The following is a 6481-nucleotide window of genomic DNA, read 5'->3' on the forward strand; positions in this document are numbered from 1 at the left end:
AATAGTTCATGTTGCTGGTCTTGTAACTACTTAACAGACTCCATATGATGGATTTTTTTATCAATCTTACTCTTCACCAAGTCACAACAGAACTGTAAATTATACTTACTGGACCTCCCAACAGATTAACACCCTGATCAGGCCTACTGATATTGGAAAGAAAAACCCCATCTTCAAGACTCATAGGATCAATGATAGGCCAGAAAAGCTTCGTCTTGTTGATGTTAAGATGTAATCCACGACAATTACCCTCAGCTTGAATTATCGAAAGAGATTTAGCCACCTCCATGGTGTCACCGGCTATCGTACCATCATCCAAGTACCGGGCGTGGAAATCAAGGCTGCAATGACTCGATATCTTATTCACAAGAGGATGAAGAACTAAGACAGATAATAAGGGACCCAATGGATCACCCTGTTGAACCCCGTGGCAGAAGAAAGAACCAGGTTTAGAGATATGGAGAGAGTTGATGGAGTTATAGATTGAATTATTAGAGAGAGGGAGAGAATTAGGGGTTGAAGAATCGGGTTTCTTTGTGTGATTTGTGTTTTCTTTAGTGGAATTGAAGAATTATGGATTGCAGTTTTTGTTTTTGCATTAGAATTAGGTTTTTTTTTTTTTGGTTTTTGGTTTTTTCGGGAAGTTCGAGATTGTAATTAGTGTCCCTTCTCAGTGACGAAGACGATGTGTACAAAATTTGAATTAGGATTTCGTCGATTGGTGGTGGTGTTCGTTGATTGGATAAGAAATTTGGTATTGAAGAGGGGTTTCGTTGATTGAAGAGGTAATTAGGGTTTTGCGCCTTTGGTTTGACAATTTCAATTTGGGGCTTTTTGTTAGGTTCTTGTGGAGATGGGTTAATTGATTGAAGGAACGGTTTGGGTTGTGAGTAAGTGGATTTATCTGTTTCAATATAGGTTTTGTTTGTCTTCCTTGTTTCTTCAGCATTCTCTGTGAAGAAGTTTCTAATTACAAAGTTGTTGAAGGTCTTCTGCTTATATTTGTTGCTTTAATTAGTGGTTTGATGTATGCTACTTTGAGTTTTCATTCTTTGAAATATTAATTTTCCATCCCTCAAATTCTAATTATTTTTCTTAGTTTTGTTTTCTCTGGATTATTATGCCTAGGGTTACTAGGTTTAGTCAGACACATTTCTTACGTCCCATATCTCAAGGTTTTGTTAATCAAACTGCTAATGGGTTTCTTCAATGTAGCAATGATGAATCTTCATATTCACATATGGGTTCACCTTCATCGTCCCAGTTCACAACCACATCATCATCTCAAAGAGACAAGGTCCCTTGTCCTTTTAAAAACTTTGATGGTTGTATCAGCGATTTTGGGGGAAGAGGATATGAAAAGACTTCAATTTCGCAACACATAACTGATAGAAACTTTTCTACTGCTGTAGATGCGGGAAAACGATTTGCTGGTTTTTCAGGAAATGAGGAGACGACCATGCGGAGGAGACTCCTCGAACCGAGAAAACTGTTTAATCTCACACAGATGCACTTCACGGGAGTGCTTTGAGTTCGAGAGACAAATTTGTAGGACTCCGTCCTAAACCAAGTCAATGGCCGTTCCAGAGTAAATTCGGTCATAGAGAGGGAGATGGGTTGATCTGTAGGAGGAAGCTAAGAATTGTGTGGGATCAATGATGATGTGGATGTGTTGTGGGTTTCTGCAAATTGACGAACTGCTAAGTTCTGAGTTCTGTGAATAAGTTTAGATCGAGAGAATTGTTGTTTTTCAGTCATCGATTCAGGACTTATTTATATTGTCAGAATAGTGAACACATTGATCCCTGTAAGTGTGACTGTTTCTTGAGTGAAAGAGTGAGAAAGTGGGAGATCGTGGTAAAATCAGTTCCATGTCGTGTGGAGACTTCGTTGATCGTCCACCCACTACTTTGCTAACTCCCTCAACCGCTTGCACAACTTACTCACACTTCTCATCGCGGATGAACACACGTTCCGCCAGACCAAAACCCTAATTAATATCCCCCTCATGTGACGTGATTGATGTCTCACGAACGTGGAGTCTGCAAGGCAGACGTGTATTTTGGTTAATTGTTGAATGATTAGACGGTGAGTCTAAGTATTGTTCAGTTGAGCATGATTGACGAATGCTCGGTGATTCATGGATTGAACATGTCTGCTGAGATGTATAGTTATTTAATAAATGTTGATAATTGGATAAACATGATGAATGTTGATTAACTGAGCTAATATTGCTCGTATGATGAATTGTTGAATATTGATATTTGAACTAATATTGACGAACTGAACAAATATTGCTCGTCTGAGCGAATATTGCTCGTTTGATGAATTATTGGTAGTGTGACCAAATAAAATATTAATTAAAATATTGATAGCTGGACCGAATATTATATAATTAATTAAGATGTTGATTGCTGGATCAACATAAAATTATTAGTATTCAAAGTTGCTCAAAATCATGATTTACAGAGCATTCAGTTCGAAACCTAATTTTGATCGATTGCTGATCATTTGGTGATTTATTAAAAATAAATCACTGAATGAAGGAGGACCGACTACATGGGATAATGAACGACCATGTAGTTCCCAGGTGCTCGTGTGAGCATGCACCAAAGTCCGTTGACCAGCTAGTGGAATGATGATTAAATGCTGGTTTAATAATTTATTAAAACAATGCTCGCCTGAGCATTAGGTAATAAAACCTAATTATGGAAAAGTAGGGATACCAAGAGGGCATGAGACCGGCCCTTGGTGGTCGTGGGACCAGGTGATGGTCGTTTGAGCAAATTCCAAGTTGGTTGGAAAGTGTTTGGACCAAATATGAGCAATTGAGCAAATTAGGTCAAAATCATAAAGATGTGTGGAACCGGCTCCTTGCAAGCCTTAGGGCCGGCCTTGGTCGGTCAAGGAGGAATTCCCGTGTCACCATAATTTCTGTGTCTCAGTTCTGAGAGTTTTGGTATTTTCTGATGTGCGTTTGAGCAGTATTTTGGATTTCCAGAAGAGTTTGATCTTTGACTGAAATTCTTGATTTCGCTCGAATGAGCAAGTAGAACTTTGCTCGTTTGATCAATATTTTGAGAATATTATTTTAATATTTTTCGTGAATAGTCTAGCCGGTCATGTGACCATTTGGCATTTTGGATTTTTCATGGTTTGAGCAATATTTGAGAAAATATGGAAAAACCAGGGTTTTTGCTCAAACGGAGGAGTTTCATGAAATGTAGGAAATAATAGTTATGAAAACAAGGGATTTCAAGGTGTGGGACCAGCCAAGGCTAGGGCATGGCCGGGCAGCTAGGTGGACAAGTCCCGTGACACCTTCCCCTATTTTTATTAGTTTTCATCATTTGAGGGAAAATATGGAGATTTAGTGAGTTTTGCTCAAACAAGGAAATTTTCTCGAATGAACGAGTCTTCATGGGATCATGAAAATAATAAAATAAGGAAAAATAAAGGGAGAGGCGTGGGGGACCGGCCATGGCGGCGTGACCGGGGCCACTTTTACTTTTTTTAATATTGTTTTCTCCTTCCTATTTTGTGTAGGATTCCTCGTTTTTCCATATTTTTGAATGCTCGTTCGTGCATTTGGGTGCTCGTTCATGCATAATTGTTGAGTACACTTGCACCATTTTCTTGGGGCTTACTCGGTGATAGTCCAGACTCCCGATTGTGGAGTAATGATTTCTAATTCATGAAATTCAGTGGAGAATGATTCATGAAACGGATTAATAATTATGAATTGTGCATCTATTACTAATCCATGAAATCCAGTCGGGGAATTCAAGGAACGGAGCAATGAGACAGAATGGTCATCTATTACTAATCCATGAATCCATTCAGGGAATTCAGGAAACGGAGTAATGAGATAAAATAAATTATTTTCTAGGAATTAAGTGCAAGAATGTCACGATATAATTAATCTATTGTAGAATTGAGATATGAGATAGTTGAAGCATCAAACTCGTTCTGAAAGGTATATAGTCAGGGAACAACGTGCATCGTCGACTTCCTGAAGGCGTTTAGACCTCTAACAAACAATTATGTCTAGAGAGTCGCCTGAATCTATACACGGCCTCTCTACATAGTCAGGGAACAACGAGTATCGTCGACATCCTGAAGGAGTTAACCCCTCTAACAAACAATTATGTCTAGAGAACCTCCCAATCATTATTCTATGTAGAGGTGGTGTTGTAGTATTTCGATTGCGGTAAATAAGGATTCGTTGCTCGGACTTGAAAAAAATTTTAAAACAAAAATACATACAAAATTTGTCACAGGATCAAGAGATACTAGGACTCAGGATTCCACCAATTCTTATACTCATGCGAATCAACTATTAATTCTAGACAATTATAGCTTATAATGATAACAAATATCGACTCTTTTCTTTGCGAAAAATAGATTTTGTAAAGTATTAGATGTAAATCATAAGCATGATGCATCAAGAGTCTCATGGACTAAGCATACATCATCAGATAAAATCACAAATAATCAAGAAAAATCATAAATCAAACTCATAATAGTGCAAATAGTCATAAAAGAATTAAATAAAATTACTCATGCATAAAGAATGGTTTCCTCCATCATCCCAGTATTGGGGTTTAGCTACTCATAATAATCATGTTCTCAAAATACATACTTGATGCTTAAAATATGATTAAAAGAGTGAAAAATATAATACAGTGAAACTACGACCCTCTTTAAACGTCCAGAAAAGAACGATACTTTAGCGCTGCTGTTGATTAACGACGCTGGTCTGCTGCTGTTGAATAACGACGCAAGTTTGCTGCTGCTAGCACTGTTGAAGAACGACGGCCCTGGAGGGTCCGTTCTTCGTCTTCTTCTTCCTCCTCGAGCAGCAGTAGGAAGCTTTCCTGCAGCTTCCTGTTCTTCGTCTTCCAGCCTCTCTGCTGCGTCTCTGTGGTCTCTAAACTTCCCCAAACTTCTTGATAATCTTTCTAAGACTCGAACCAACCTTTTTATACCCAGCAAAACCCACAAATCCGAGTTTATCTATGAATATTCTTTTTATTCTCTTCGGTCAACAGTTGAGATAAAATCTCACTTCAATCCTCTCTGTACGCGTCTTCTGGCCTATTCTAACTCTCCAAACTTCTCCTCTGACTTGAAAAAGACTAGGTACATCTTTATCCAGCGTAAAACTCTCCCAAAATTCTTCACAAAATCTTTGAAAATAAACAGAAAGAATACGTATCCATGTTGAACTTTGATTCACTTCTGCCGGCCATTCTAGCCCAAGTTGATCGGTCCAATTGCTTCTAATGAACTTGTTAAGTCATATCAAGTCCAGCCCAATCAATTTCCGGTGTTGAATCTCTTTAAAACTGCCCAAAGCTTCACGTCCAAAATATTCCAGGCGCTGCACATAGTTTCCCGCTAAAATTTCTAATTTGAAACGTGAAGAAGGTGGGTGTCCCCCTATCCTGTGCTATTCTCCCTTTAGCAGCTTCCTGGAAATAGGTCACCCCTTAGTAATTAGGTTACCCCTTATCCAAAATCGAGGGTCCGTATAGTGATTTTTCTGGGACATTTTCCGCACTTTTTCGGGGTTCCTCCGGGGTATTTCTGGGGCGCTTCTGGTACTCTATCAACGGAGGTCCAAACGCCGCATTCTCAACCAATTTCGCCGCAAAATCTTATTTCTCCAAAATACCTATAAAGACATAAAATAACCAAAATAAGTACAAAATCGAGCACTAAAAATATATACAATTGAGATCATATTAGACACAAAAATGCGTCTATCAAATACCCTCAAACTTATCATTTGCTAGTCCCGAGCAAATCAAAACTACAAAATAAAATCCTAACTCACTGTCGCAGGCATCGTCGATTGCATTTAGCGTATGCAATAATCCTTTAAACCCCTAGGTGGCCCTAGTGGCGGAGTGTTGTCTCCGGAGGGCTTACAAGAGATATACCCACAAAACCTTTACTCCAGACCTTAGCTATCTACGCAGAACCTTAGAAGGCACTAAAGAATCTCCTTGGTTGGCATACTTATTGACTACAGGAGGAAGTACCCTGATGCGAAATTCCAATTGATGTGCACGAGTTTGCACTCAAGCATACTAAAATTCATATATAAGTGACAGAGCTCTACTCAGATAGTCGCACTATGGACATCAATATCCGGAGTCAAAACTAATCACATGGATAGATCAAGAAGATGGATCTAGAAAAACATAGATGGTTTTGATGTTTACTAAGTGAACGGCGTTTCCCATATCTGTCTGAAGGCCTCCGCCAAAATGAACCTATCCTAATGGATTGAGATATTAGTCTGACTAATATCAACACACTGGCATATACAAGGGAACCAGTGGTCCATAACCTAACTCTAGGTCAACACAACTGGCATATACAAAGGTACCAGTGGTCGACTTTATTGAATTTTCCTTTTGGTCGAATGGTCTGGTCTCAAATTTTTTTTTTTTTTTTTTCTCAACTTTTTTTT

This window comes from Papaver somniferum, unplaced genomic scaffold (genome assembly GCF_003573695.1).
Source record: "Papaver somniferum cultivar HN1 unplaced genomic scaffold, ASM357369v1 unplaced-scaffold_119, whole genome shotgun sequence".
Taxonomy (NCBI): domain Eukaryota; kingdom Viridiplantae; phylum Streptophyta; class Magnoliopsida; order Ranunculales; family Papaveraceae; genus Papaver; species Papaver somniferum.